The sequence below is a fragment of the Culex quinquefasciatus genome, chromosome 2, assembly GCF_015732765.1.
Source record: "Culex quinquefasciatus strain JHB chromosome 2, VPISU_Cqui_1.0_pri_paternal, whole genome shotgun sequence".
NCBI classification, from domain to species: domain Eukaryota; kingdom Metazoa; phylum Arthropoda; class Insecta; order Diptera; family Culicidae; genus Culex; species Culex quinquefasciatus.
The window spans coordinates 33,414,230-33,429,919 of NC_051862.1; the positions used below are offsets into that span (position 1 = coordinate 33,414,230).

General features: G+C 36.8%; 1 protein-coding gene across 3 annotated transcripts in view; it reads left to right on the forward strand.

Moving 5' to 3' along the window:
• The first annotated feature begins 4,894 nt into the window (after nt 1-4,894).
• The window catches only part of LOC119767097 (protein CBFA2T2), a 169,547-nt gene continuing 158,751 nt past the window's right edge, over nt 4,895-15,690 (forward strand). For all 3 annotated transcript variants that reach the window (XM_038254723.1, XM_038254722.1, XM_038254724.1), the window contains exon 1: nt 4,895-5,476. The gene's annotated coding sequence lies outside the window, so the exon portion shown is untranslated. The remainder of the gene's footprint in view (nt 5,477-15,690) is intronic.

The following is a 15,690-nucleotide window of genomic DNA, read 5'->3' on the forward strand; positions in this document are numbered from 1 at the left end:
ACTAATTTCAACTAAATTTAACTAATTTTAACTAAATTTTATCAATTTAACTGATTTTAACTGAATTCTACATTTTTATTTAAATTTTACCAAATGTAACTTAATTTAAGTAACCTTAAATTGATTAAACTTAATTTCACTTAATTTAACTTAATTGAACTTAATTTAACTTCATTTCTAACAATATTTAACAATATTTATGGATGTGCTTAAAAGGCATTAGGCACCCTATTTGTTCGGAGCTGTCAAACATTGGCCAATCTATGTCTAGACATTCTGTACCCGCCTCCTCCAGGTGGACAGATGTCCATACAAAAAGTATACTGTGGACAATCGCCAGCCTCCCTTTCCCCTGCCAAAGTGTTCACGTGGTTTAGGGATGCTCCCACTTTATGTTAAGTACATGTTTTTACCTACGCATCATCCAAACAATAACGAGAGGCTCAACTTCTAACCACTTTCTCTCAACACAAAAAACTTCTCACCTTATCTACTGAAACTTACCTTCAGGTGCCGATCCGCAGAAAACCTTCCAGGCTTTTGATTTATTCACTCACACAACACATTCTATCACCTTTTGCACTTGCACTTGCACTTGCACTCAAACAGCACACATAACCATCAAAAAACTTCGCGAACTGAGCGGCTCAAACAGGATCGAACACGATACAAGACGATGCTTTGTTTTGGTCTCGAACTGATGACCTGTCAAAAAATCCATGCTGCCGGTTCCAGCTAATTTTTGGTAAAATTACGCAAAATTGTGCTGAAACACCATTATTTTTGGTAAAATCTCTCCTGTCATTTTGATTTGGGCTGTCAGTTTTGGAAAGCAAATCAGCAATCAGGGTTAGCTATTTCACCAATCACAGGTTGGTAAATTTAGCTGTAATTTTAGCTGATTCAACCAAAAAAATCACTGTTTCACAAATTTGAAGCCAGCTAATTTGAATTGTTAAATTTTGGATAGAACTCTTTTCCGTGTGAGAATACAAAAAAAAAACTTACTTCAACGTGATTCCATCACTTTTTTCCTCCTCCAACTGGTGGGGGGTTTGTTTCACGAACGAAAATGAAGAGTGGGTGAGAAAAGCTCAAGACGGGTGGGGAGGAGAGAGCCGGTGGACGGGGGAGTAACCGGGTGTTATGACGACCCAAGATAAGAGCTCGAACGGTGGCAGCAGACAAGTTGCCTTGATTGGCGGCGCCCAAATGGGAAGGGGAAAACCGCACACAACTTTTTGGATATGTTAAATCCACAAAACGTTCGTTCGTTTATTGAAATGAGTCGGAAGTGTGGGCTTGGTGGGAGGGATTTTTTTTGGAAGTTGAGTTGGAGGCGATGGCCCTTTTTTCTCTGCCATTTCATAAAGATTACCATTCAGCAGCCGGTGTCCTTGCTCGGTGGTTTGAGGAGTTCGCAAGCCATGTGTCACATTTTTGGGGGGTTCTGATTTTTTTGTATGAATTTAAAAGAGAATATAACGTTTCAAAATTAAATATTAAACTGAAAATAAGTCAAAATTTCTTGAATAAACTTACAAAAACGTGCCATCCCAGTTAAAATTCAATTTTAAAAAGATAAACCCAGAGACCAACTGCAGCAGGAAAACCCGCAGAACCGCCCAGAACTCCACTCTAGGGGGAAACCCCAGGACTACGGCATCGAGATCAGCTGTACAAATAAATCATCGCCATGATAAATTATTCACACCGTTTACCGATTACCACCAATTCCAACCCCATTTGTATTAGCCTTTAAAACAATTTTCACCATAATCCCGGTGCCCGTTCGCAACTGGTGCACTTTTTCACATAACGAACGACCGACCGACAGGAGAGCGGACAAGAGCGATGCCGGGCCGGGCCAGGGCACTGCCGGTGCTGCTGCCAAATGGCCATGGTACCACACATCTCAACCTTCCTGTGCAGGAGGATGATGTCGATGAAATACGAAATCCCATTTTTTTTAAATTAAAAAGTTTTTTAATAGTCAGGACCCGGTGCCTGCAATCCCCGTTACAGTTTATATGAAATTCCAATAAGAATGTAACAGAAAAATCAGGCTTCGGGTCCAGACTGTTAATTTACAATGTTTCATTACAAAATTTAATCTGTTTTGAGAAAATGAAATAAAATATGTTTTCAAAAACCAAAGTTGCAAAAAATATTTATATCACCATTATACATTTCCACTCGGGCTATCGAAGGTCGATCGGTCCGAGCAAGGACGACGAAAGCAACAAAAACATCATAATCCCTCGCACTCGGTGTGCTTTCCAACCCATCCTCCTTCTTCTGCAGCATCCCTTCAACGTCACCTTTCGGAGAGCCGGTGACGGCCAGAATCCCCCTTTTTTTCCTTTTTCCATTTTCTTTTTGTCTCTACCGAGCAAGAAGGTGAGGTTGACGGACGTAGAGGGGAGAATTTTCCCACCTTCTTTTTATTGTACGAGAGTTTTCCCTTCTGTGGGCACAGTTTGTTTGTTTGGTCCTGCTTGCTTTGCACTTTTTCTTTATTGTTGTGGAAATTGTTGATAAGAGACGAGGAAAGCGGTGGGGAGGAGAGTTTGGTAAAAAACACGTTTTCCAAATGTTTGATGTGTTTTGAAAGAAACAAAACATGTTGGATAATTTTATGTAGGCAAATATTTTATTTAGGATTTTCTACGCAAAACAAATATATTCAATAGCAGATTTTTTAACCTGTTTGTTTTTTGTAAAAAATCTGCAATTCAGTGTTTTAATTATGTTTTAAGTAAGCTAAAAATATCTGCTTCAAGAAGTTGAAAAGACTCTCTCTCCTCTTCCTTCCCCCTCCCCATTCTCTCTTTCTTTCTCTCTCTCTCTCTCTCTTTCTCTCTCTGTCTCTATTTTGATGAAAACGATTATTTCAATATTCTCAAAGCGTCGTGATTTTCTCAATGAAAATGATTTCGAATCGGAAAAAGGGTAGCCCTTTTGGATAAAAAATTACTTGGAAATGATAACATTCTCAAATTTCAATTCAATTCAATTGAATCAATTCGGTTTTATTTGTGAATAATCAATTTACAAAAAAAACTTCAAATTTATAGGAATTTTCAGAAGAACAAATGTCAAGTAAAATGTAAGAGCTGTTGAATCATGCTTCTTATTTAAGTTAGAATTCAATATTTATCGATATTTTTATAAACAAAGGAAATTTTAAAGAACTGTTAGTAAAGATTTACTATTTGTATCCATTTTACTTAAAATTTATACAACTCAGTTAACCCTCTACTGCCGATTTATTTTCGATTTTTTTATTTTTCCCTTTTTTAGAAGGGTCGTTTTGAGCAACTTTTGTTCTACGAAAAACTTTACGTTACTTGCATTGATCTTAATTAGTTGATGTTTGTTTGGCTAATACTGCCACCTCCTATCATTACATGTCTGGAGTTTTTTTTGAAAAGGACCAATAAACCAAATTTTCAGTTTTTGCTTTTTGGGTGTTTTTCAATACCCCTGACTCAAGGCGATTCTAAAAACACCCAAAAAGCAAAAACTGGAAATTTGGTTTATTGGACCTTTTCAAAAAAAAACTCCAGATGTTGTATATTTTGTTTGTTCACGTTTTACAGCCACTATATCATTTTTTTGCATGTTTTTCACATTCAAATTCTCTTATCTGATGAAACCATTATCATTTAAATTGTTAAATAATGCTTAGGGGCAAAGTCTGGGACAATACAAAAATGACTGCATTCTTATTTTTAAATATAATACAAAAAATATTAGTTTAAAACACAGCCAAAGTTGACCCCAAAAAAATAAAAAAATTTAAAACATTGGCAAAGTCACAAAAAAAAAGAATAAAAAAAATATAAAAATAGAAATTACAAGCCTAGGTTTTAACATTTGGATGAAAAAAGTGTTTTTTAAAATGCATTTGACAGGCGTACAGTTGCTTTCCAATCATTAGTTTTGTTAATTTCGAGGTATTGGGGACCATCCATAAACCACTTGGACACTTTTTTGGGAAACTGAAAAAAACTTTTTTGTGTGGATCGTGGACAATCGCCATACCCCCCCCCCCCCTTAAGTGTCCACGTGGTTTATGGAGCTTTGTTTACCAATGGCTCTTACGTCTTTTTGAAAACTAATCCAAGCCTTGACGATTTTTTTTCTCGCAAAAAAAACTTTTCGTGGGACTGTACATTGGTATTTCATTAAAATTTAAAGTGTTTTACAAACGCGGAAAAATGCATTTTAACTTGTTTTCAGTTGATTAAACTTAAATTTTCATTAACATTTTGAAGTTTAAACTTTGAAAAATATTTGCAACGGCCATATCCAAAAATCATTTTTTAGCCAATTTATTATTCTTAAAAAGCATTCGAAAGAAGAACCCTTATTTTTTCAAAAATCTAGGGTTAGATGAAATTTCAGAATTCAGAAGCGAATAGCTATATGTTTTTAGCGGTGTTTTTTATTTTTGCTGAAAATTTAGTCTTTTCAGAAATAGTTTAAAAAACTTCAAATCATTCGTATCCTTTGAACAAATCTTAACTATTTTTTCTATTGCCAATATTCAGCTCTACAAAAACAACAAAATCTCCTTACTAAGCCCCTTCTAACCCATTCCCCTCGTTAGTTTGGTTGATTTTAATTCTTTTCCGTACAACTCCCGAACACCTGTGCACCGATCACATTCTTCCCATCAACCACCCTCCAGAATCACCATCCTCCTTCAAACTTCCTCCTAATAATCTCACCCTCGAAACATCTCCCACTAAACTCTCACTGCATGAGCACTTACTCTCTCACGCTGAAACGCGCGAGAGAGTGAGCGCTGAGTGCCCCGTTAGACGAGAGAGAGAGGAAGCAAAACAAAACGCTTGCCGATTGTGGTCGATCCTGGCATTCCATTCGCGTTCGTCGTCCGTGCCGGTTGGTTCAGCAGCTTTGGTTCCACGCGAACCTCCTGGAAGATCTTTCCTACCAGTGTGGTGTCAGGTGTTGGTGAAGATAGTTTCGAAGAAGTGCATTGAGTGTCACCGAAGAGCATCTCATCGCAAATTGTGATGAGATAAAGAAGAGTGCTTTTTGTTGAGAAGAGTTGTGTGTGTTTTAAGGGGCAGTTCGCGCGACAGCTGATACGCGGAAGAAGCGCTGGAAGAGTTAGTTCCGGAGTGGGCAGCAGCTGTGTTGAAGGAAACTATTGGCAACATGCTGTAACGCGTTTTTGAAGAGTTGTGGAGTGGTGAAGTGAGACACGCTGTGCGATTTAATTCAAAAGTTTGGCGCGCGAGGCGCAGAGGTTATGGGAACCTATTAAAAAGTCGTTAAAAACAAAACCACGAGTTGACAGATTCCGCTGCAGATTGTGTAGTCCGTTGCGCGGTGTTACCCCTCCCGAGAAAGGTCATCCAGATCAGACATAGCTGCGGTCGACGACGGTCTTCAACGGCAGACCAGACTGGATATAAATACACCGAGGTTCGAGATAGCCAAGGTAGGAGACTCGGCAGTTTGGAGATCAACCGAAGAGAGAGTTCTTGTAGTTGCAGTTCAAGATGCTGAATTAAACGCAAAACATTCTCTCGCACATTAATACCAGAAATCCCGTTGGCGACCAGGGAGCAATAGGCGCCATAAATCAAACCTCTGAAATTGCTTCTGGCATTATTCGAGCGTGGCCATTTGCCCGGCAAGGTCTGGTATCTACCGTACCAGACCAGAGCGTGGCAGTTTGGTGTGCAGTTTCGTACGCGATAATAATTTGCCATGAACACATCAATTCCCATGCTGGCCCCAGTGCTCCGAAGGCCCCTCTGTCTCTGATGATTGCCCCGAAACACGCAACCCAAAATAAACATCGAGCAAAACTTTCGCCTAGGATGTTTATTCTGGCCTTATACATCGATATATCAACATGGAGCGCGCCGGGCCCCGATTCCTGCCTTCAGGTTCAGCGCACATGTTCTGGTTCTCGCCGGGTTGTGATTTGCTAATCTTTTATTCAGAAGGAACCCCGGAGTAGAACCGAGGCGCCATCGTCCCGGGTTCTACCTGGGTTCGGGAAGCCCCCTCCCGGCGCAAGAGATCACCCCGAAACCATTTATTTACACCTGTCACGGATCCGTCCAAATTTATGGGATCATATGTTGACAGTCAAGCAAGCAGAGAGAGAGAGAGAGAGGGCGCAGCTTGCCATGACTCGTCGTCTCGCTTCCCTCAATTTCTCTTGCCCACTCTCTTCTCTGGATTTGGCAGCGTTGCGTTGACGATCCCTTTGCCGCTGCCAGAAGAGGGAGGAAGGGAATGCAGAATAACGGCGAAGCGGTCGGCAGCAGCGTGGTAAACGACAACAAATGTCTGCTTCAGCTGTTTTGGGACCAACACTGGCAGAAAAGTATAGAGAGAGAGAGACAGAGCGCACTGACAGTGGCAGCAGCAGCACCGGCGGTGCACGTGTTGGGAATTAAGGAAAATAGTCTGAAAGGGATCCCAGAATAGATGTGAAAGAGGGGGAACGGGTTTGGAGTTGTTTTGCGGAGTTTTGAATCTTGTTATGCTATTTTTAATTTCTTAAAGCTTAATTTAAAAATGTTGTTACTCAAAACCTGTATTGCATTGTTCAAAAACTTATCTGAACTATACAAAAAAGAGTGCAGAAAATTTTGTTTTTGAAAGCTACTAACTGCACTGGTTTATTTCAAATCTTGCGGATTTCTGATTCTTGATTTCTCGAAATTATATTTTTTTAAATTAAATTTTCAGGATTGTTTAATGCTTGTAGAGGTTTACTTAAAAATGATTAAAAAATCTTGATATAAAACAACTTTTTGTGCTGCTTAATTTTCATTGTAGGTTAAAACGCAAATAAAAAAACTTGATAAGATAAATATGCGCCCCCTTGAAATTTCTTATAAGAAGGTGAAACACAACACTATCATTTAATTTTCGGGTCAAAACATTCATTTTGTAAAACTAACTTTGTTTTTGTGGCAAGTCTCCATGCTGTTTTAGCTATACAAATTTTACATTCTTTGAAAAACAAAGAATACGGAAGATTGCAGTTTTGTTAACTTCAATTAAATTTAAATGTTCAGATTTAAAGCCGGACAAATAAAGCATGGTGAAAAAAGTACAATTTATTACGAAAAATTAGAAATAATAAGCGTTGTAAAGCCTAAAAATCAACGTTTAATCCACCCAGATCTTAAGATTTATTGTTTAGTTTGTTGTAAAAACAGGCCAGGAATCGAAAAGTGATTAGAAATATATAAAAAGCAGAGAGTCACAAATGAGTAATTCTCCAGAATTTAACATTTTGTTTCGAGATTTTCGAAGTTTTCCTGATCGATTTGGCGTCTTCGTCAAAGTTTATGTTAGAAAAATGGGTTCACAAAAAATCCTTATTTTTTTGCTTTTTATAACTCGAAGTTGTAATCCCAAAATGTGTCATTTTTTTATATCTTTTAGGGCATGGTACAAAATATGTTACCTGAAAAGATATAAATTTTGAGAAATAAAATATTAGAGGTGGGCAAAAAAAGAACGAGTCGCTCAAAAGCCGGATCACTAAAAAGAGCGAATGAACCATGGCTCACAATAAAAGAGCCGCGGTTCTTTTTGAAACTCCGGTGTTATGAAAGAACCGTTCCCACATCGTTCCTAGCTAATAAGATTTTTAAACTTGTGTCTTAAACAAAATCAAAAGAATATTTAACTAATTGTAGCATTACATTTATGTTTAGAATTGATTTAATTAAAAATATGTTGGTGCTTATAAATGAATGCCAAATTTGTCAGAATTTTCCCACTATTTCCTTTTTAAAGTACCTCAGGATGTAAAACAGCAAGATTTATATGGACCATTTGCCGACATTTTGAGAGATGTTGCAAAATCGCATCAATAAACTTTGAAAGACTTCTAATAGTACACCACATGAAAGTTTTCAAAATCTTTTTTTTCAGTTTCCTGGTTTTCTTTGAAATTACACCAAAAGTGAAAAATTTGCTAAACATAATAAAAAAATCTTTACATTGCAAAATTGGTCCAAAAGATACATTAAAGTATTACCAGGATTCAAATTTGAGCAAAGGCTTATCATAAAAAAGTTTACCAATAAATTCCTAAATAGTCCATGATATTAATAAAAATCCTTTTGGCCGTATAAACTATGGCATTTATAGACTTTATCGTTTACCCAACAATGTAAAGAAGAGATCGCAGATTATTTTCCCAAAACAAATTATTAGTTTTTGTTTAATTTTAGCAGAAATAAACGTAATTTCGTAAAAATAATAGCAACTTTCTCCAGAATCCTACATTAAGGCTTGAATGCTCTCTCCATCCAATTATTTAAACGTTTAGGTTCGAGTATAAATCTTGCAATTGAGACAGCTGAGACCTATGGGCAAATCTTCTTCTTTTTTTTCTTGAATAATTTTTAAAAGTTCAATTAAAAAGCCTTAAAAAATCATACCATTCTTTATATAACATTTTCTTCAAAATTACGAAAAAGAGCGAAAGAGCCATTCAAAAAGGCCGCTCATTTTAATTAGTGAGCGAAAATGTAACCATAAATTCAAAAAATACTTCTGAGATGCAAAATTAAATTTCCAATCGAAAATGCCAAAACACATGTTTTTATAAAGTGTACTGTTTTCACGTTATAAGCAGTTTATAGTATTTTTTTCGGAAAATATACATTATTTTGCTTTTAAAAAATGCTTCAAAAAGGAAAATCATCCCTGCAAAAATATTATCGAATAACTGAAAAAATGCCTACACAGCAAAAAGTCCGATGGTAAAATCGCATGCAAAAGCATGCACATCACCTTCGTCAAAATAAACACTTAATATTACACACTGCATGTACAGTTTTTGCAAACACAACAAAAGTGGCAACCGCCGGGATTCAAACCCAGCACCAACAGTAAAGACTGGCGCCTTGGCCTACTCGGCCATCAGACCGATTCAAAACGGAAAGGATAAACGCATATGTCAGCTTGACATTTCGGTCAAGTAGGTTTCCCATACTGATGGGCTACATATTTCAAGGTGTAATATTACACAGAATTACATAAAATAATGCAAAATTTATTTTACACCCAGGCCTTTTACACGCAGCTGGATTACTAATTTTTTTAGCTGAGTACTGCATTTGTTTTGTTGGGTCGCAATTTTCATTTACTTTTTTAATTTAAATATCTAGCTTGAGTTTTAACCATTTCAAAAATTGACTTTTGATTTTTTAAATATTTTTTAAAGATAAGGGCAGAAAATGTCGCGAATCTGGCAATTCTATGATTTTTTTCGGTTTTTAGAAATATGTTTTTTTGCAATTCCGTCGTGAAACTACTTACTTTTCCTGTCATTCTTGAACGACGAAATAGCCTACTTTTCTGTACCAAAAATAACAGAATCGAATAGAAACACTTTTCAAAATAAATGCTGAAAAGTTCTACTTTTCAGCACTCAAATGGGTGCTGAAAAGTTGAACTTTTCAGCACTTGTTTCGAAAAGTAACACTTTTCAACATTTTTTTGATTTAAATGATTTATTGACAAAATACATGAAAATTTGACGTAAAATTTCATTCAGTGTGTGTTTTTTGGAATTGCAAAAAATATTGTATGGAACTCGTTGCAAAACTTGATTTTTTCAGCACTCTTTGTATTTATCCAACTCGGTGAACCTCGTTGGATAAATGTACGACTCGTGCTGAAAAAAATCCTCTTTTTGCAACTTGTTGCATAAACTACTATTACATTGTTGCTTCTCCTTCATGAAGCATTATTAAAAAGAGAAAATACCGAACATCTTTTGAAAAAAAATATGTTATGAATTTTTTATTGCCAATTTTTTTTACGTCTAAAAATTATTCATAGAAATTTGTTTGAAAATATTTTCGATTTTTTCCAAACATTCTTTTTATCCAAAAACAAAACATATCCAAAAACGTGTAATTATTGAAATTGTAATTTAGAGATTAAAAAAAAATTTAAAACTTGGCATACTTTGGAATAACCAATCAGGTTTGTAAATGTGTTACATATTAGAAATATTCAATAAACTTGAAAGACGAGTCTTTGGTAATGGTGATAATAATTTATATAAATATGAAATAAAATAAAATCACAAAATATTTTTTAGATCCATGGAAATACTTTTGTTAACATTTTTCCATTTTCTATTTTCCATGGTTATTTTAGAAAAATGTGAATCCGTTTACAATGCGGGCTTTTGGAGATGGTAATGAATTTCTTCACCTTGGCCGTGAAATTATAAGCTATGAATGGAACAAGTATTTTAAAATGGATTTTACACAAGTCCAATTTTTCTGCAATAATCAGTTTTCAGTTGATTGAACTTTTCCATTCGTTTTTTAAGTTTTTTTTTATTCTTCGACCCTATTATGAAAAACATTTGAAACGGTCTTACTTTGTTTTATTACGTTTTTTCATCTTTAGTAATTAGATTTTTTTTATCATTCTTCAACTCAAGCGCATCTTGCATAAAACACTTTTTTTACTGTTTCACTGATTGCTTTCGCTTCGCCAACATCATTTTACTTGCAGTTCAACTCATGCCCTTTGAACTTGTCAAATCGTTGCATGCATCTGCAAATATTTCTTTCATCTGCCACTTTCACGCACGTTCTCCATCAAACAAAAACACGAAGCAAATTTGACCACTCTTCAGTGTGTTCTGAACGCAACATTTCTGGCTTCGCTTTGTCGCTTTCTTCGGCGCTCGACTTTTGGCAGTCTTCTGATGTTTCTTCCGTGTAGTTCCGCACATGCCGATGTCAGTCAACTTGTAAAGGTGCACCGCAGCACAGCAGATGAAATTCTCCTCTCCTCTCTTCTTTTCTTTTTGAGTGTTTGTCTGCGTCCGATCTGCTCATCTGCAAGAATTAGGAAATGTGTGTGCACTCTTTAGTCTTATGTATCATCATCATCGTTGCCGTCATTGTCGTCGTCTGACTTGTTCAGCTTCTTGAGCGGTTCAGCTGATTCTCTGGTCAGGACAACAAGGCAAAAAAAAAAAAACACGTCGAGGAAGTTGCACTTGTGGGTCTTTCTTATTCTTCGGAGTGCGCCAAGTGCAGCCCGCTATAATTGGGGTTGTAAAAAAAGTGCATTTCCAGATGGTTTCGATGGGTGACAGCTTGCCCGCTAATGTATATTCAATGCAGTTTAGCACGTGTATAGCAATTACGCAGTATCGCCATAATTCGTTAATTGAATGTTTTATGGGGCTCGAACGATGTTGGAGAAAAAAAGCTGGTGATCGTTTTTTGGAATGGTGTTAGAATAATTTTGGAAATGGGCCTTCCCCGCCGTGAATTCAGTTGAAATACTAAAATTTGCTTATATTTATCATTCCACAATTTCTTGATCTTTGATTATTTGCGCAAATTTTGGATTTGTTTAAAAAATTAAAATTTGTACTAAATTATGTTTTTAAGAAATTCTAGATATTCCAGAAGAATAATTAATCATAAGGTCAAAACAATCAATGATTTTGCTAGTTGAAAAAAATGGTTGATTCAAAGTAAATATTATATACAAATAAAAAGGAAAAAATGTTGTTTGTATTATTTTCAAAACAAAACTTATAACTCTTCAAGACCATCAAAACCATCATTATTTGGTTCTACTCGACCCACTTTCCACCCAAAATGTTCAAACCCCCATCTCTCGGCAGCAGTCAATATCAACAACAAATTTCAAACTATTAGGCCACATATGCATCTTCGCACGGCGTGGTGCATTCAGCAACCCGCAGACCGCACGGGAACCGCTGAACCGCGCACATTGCATTGCCCAAACCACCATCCCTGTAGAGTAGAAGAGCCAAATGACTGTCTTTCTCGAACCAGCTGATTTCCTCTCGCGGGACCGTGTGTGACACGAAACGGCACTCAACCCGGGGTGTGGGGGCGCCCACGAGGGCAATTAATAAAGTGCAGGCTGGCCTGAAGATGCTGGTTTGGGCCCAAAACGGAGGAGGACGCCGTCCATGCCGGCCGACGGAACTTTTACTTCTTTGGAGTAGTTCCCGAAGAGACAACGCGCGACCGACCGGCCATAATTCCAAGTTCCGACAACGGCAGCAGCTTGCCACGCGTAGATCCCGGGCCGATTAGTGGGGGGAGGACGGTGAAACCGCACTCGGTGTTGAGGGCAGGGGAGAGAGGGGTGGTTGCATCTGCTGAACATAATGAGGCTCCCCGGCCACAACAGAGAACGACGACGACGACGCATGCTTTTGTTGCTGTAACAGCATGCCAAAGAGCTATTAATATATTGCCACAGCCAGCCGGGGCCACCAGGCGGGATCCTCGTCGGAGCAATGTGGTTCTCCGGGCGCACAATATCCGGATCGAACGACCTTCCGCCGGGGGATGGAGAGAATGTTGCGCGGTTTTCGGGCAATGTGTGTGTGTGTGCGTTGCACGTGTGTGAAATATGGTCGATGATTAATTGTCCGTTCGTTCATTCGCAGCAGCCACTACTGGCAGATTCGATCAGCCAGGACCCCCGGCCTCATTGCATGGGCAAACCGGCGGGGTCCGGCGAACCCCTATCCGTAACTCAGAACCAATATTGGCATGGTGCTCACTCACTTTGACACCAAAATAGTCTATTTAGTTATTCTGCTTCTTTTATAAGACAATTTCTTGAAATAAGCCAATTTTTTGAAGCTGGTCTAATTTCTTGGTAGAATTTCAAAACTTTCAAGAAAAAAAAAAACGCTAAATGTTTTAACAAAATTAGAAGAGCCAATTTCCCAATTTCCCGAAAAGTCCTGGGATTTCAAGTAAAAAATATTGTCAGTTTCTTGTCGGCACAAATGTTCTGAAAATTGAAAGCAAAAAATAATTAAATAAAAAAGCATAATTTGATAAAATTTATTTTTGCTTATTTTTTGGGTTTCAAAAAATTTAATATTATGGACAATTTTTTATTTTTACACCTCAAGTGTTAATATAAAAAAATACACTTGAGGTATGCTTTTATAAGAATAATTGAAATAATATCATTTAAAAAATGGTAATAATTCCTTTTCACCATGAGCAATATTTTGATTTTATCAAACAACCATTAACCATATCCTGACCAAAATGGATGAAAATTGAAGAAAAAGGTGCCCAAATAACACACCTGATGTCTAGCTCCGAGTTTTTTTAAACTTTGTGTAAAAAACTTATTTTTATTTAAATTTATTGCTTCATTCTCCTTAAGTTGTTTTTTTGAGCAGTCAAGCCATTAATTGATCCTCTCACTTATTTTAACAGTTTAAGTTGCTGTCCTGTATGAATTTGTGTCAAAGGATCAGGATCAGAAGAGTTTTCAAAAAAAGGTTTTTCTTTTTCCTTGATTTTTTTTTCAATTCCGGAAAAATGAACGCTCTAAAAATGAAGCAAAGATTAAAATTTAACAAAAACACAAACGAATAACATCAATGATTTTTTTTTACCGGATTTTTCATAACAATTTTCGCTCAATTTTTTTTTTAATTTTTAAAATAATTATAAAATGTAATATTGTTTAAAAGTCTCTCTTGATTGTTCATGTTTTTCAAGTGATGCAGTTTTATTTAAATATTGTTATTGTCACCTTTTTCTTCAAAACTTTTTAAATTGAATATATTTTCAAATGTGTTTTTTTGTGTAGTTGACCACATAATATCGATTCACTATTTCTCTTAAAATAATCCGTTTTTTTATTCATAACTTATTTTTATTAGGTCCTTGAGCAATTCTCTACCAAAACCGGAAATGGATTTTATTTGTATTTTTTTATTTGGCTCAAACTTTGTGGGGGCCTTCCATATGACCAAATATGCTATTTTGTGTCATTGGTTCATCCATACAAGTCTCCATACAATTTTGGCTGCTGTCCATACAAAAATGGTATGTAAATATTCAAACAGCTGTAACTTTTGAGTGAATTGTCTGATCAATTTGGTGTCTTCGGCAAATTTGTAGATATTGATTGGACCTTTGAGAAAAAAATAGGTACAAGGAAAAAAAATATTGCAGATTTTTTATCAACTTTTTTTTACTATAACTCAATTTCCCAAAATACGTATTTTTTGATTTTAGAGATTTTTGATATGTTTTAGGGGATAAAAATCCGCAACTTTTGAGCCATAGAGAAACATGGTCAAAAAATATGCCGCCGAGTTATGAATTTTTGAAAAAATAGTGATTTTTGGAAAAAAATCGAAGTTTCATGCAAAAACAAGTATGACATTATTTTTTAATGCAAAATTGAATTTGCAATTGAAAAGTACTTTACAGATTTTTTAATAGAGGGCTCCGTTTTCAAGATATAGCCACCGAAAGTTTGATTTTAGCGAAATATTTGCAGTTTTTCAATTTTTTAAAATAGTGACCATGAGTGACCGTTTCCAAAAATATTTTTTTTTTCAATTATAATACATGAAAAATTCGTGAAATTTTCCGTTCTTTTCAAAAAAATATTATGAATTTTTTTAAATCAAGACTAGCATTTTAAATGGGCGTAATATTCAATGTTTGAAATTCTGATTCCATGGGATTTTACCTGTTTTAAATCATGGAATCTGAAAATAATTAATCAAATCAATCCAAAATTCAAACAAATTCCCAAAATAATACGCGGAAATTGAAGTTTGAATGTCGCAAAGACGATCCTCGCACGTTTTTAATAGTGTAAATACCCAATTTTGTTTATTCTTTACCACATTTATAAAATAAGTAATTTAAATTGTAAACCAATAAAACTCAGAAATTTCGAAAAAAAAAAATAACTAAGACTGAGTAGACACCTCACCATCAACCGCTGGCAGCCATGTAGAATCGATGACTTGCCCGACCAAGATTGACGGTTGACCAAACGACGAAGCGTGGAACATAACACAGTGCTGGACCATGTTCCTCGGGTTGTAACCTGTGTGTCCTCCACGAAAAGTTATGAGATGCATCGCAAAAACTACATCCAAAATCTACACCGCAGACACAATCCAAACAAAGAAAATGCACCCAGCAGCAGCAGCACGGTCCCGAAAAACCTGCAATCCGTCGGATCAGCTAAGCATTGTGGTTTTCCCTCTTCCTTCTTCCTGCTCGGGAAAACCCCGGGGAAAACAATCAACCAGCTGCAGCAGCATGGTGCACTTGCGCCCCGAAAAATGGCCAGGAAACCGCAAAAGACGCACTTCCCCATCCCAGCTGCAGGGGGGGCGTTGGGAAAAACTTTCTCCAAAGTGCAATCACAAAAACCTGTTCAGGGCCCGCAACCGAGTGGAAAGATCTCGCTTGGTCTTACTTGTGTTCTAGCCCTCCTCCCCCCAAAACAAAAGTGGGTGGTGGTGGGTGGGAAAATGCATAATGCAAAAAAGAAGAGCAGCAGGAGACGGGGTGGTACGCACATCCTGAACACACTGGGGCCAGCATCTCATGCTGGTAGTTTCGAGTTGACGATAAAGCAAACACGGCCACAGAAAACTACGCCGAAAAACTGGTGCATCCCAACTACTTGCTCAGCTCCCAACAAGCAAGCAAGCACACACGTGTTTTTCTTGCCCTGAAATAATATCCGTCTACGGAAAAGTGTGGGGGCGGCTAGGGCGATAAAGGTGCGAGTTTTGGCTTCCACATTGAGAAAATTACTCGAAAAATATTTGTTAGATTAGACCTCCAAGACCAACCTAGATTTTTT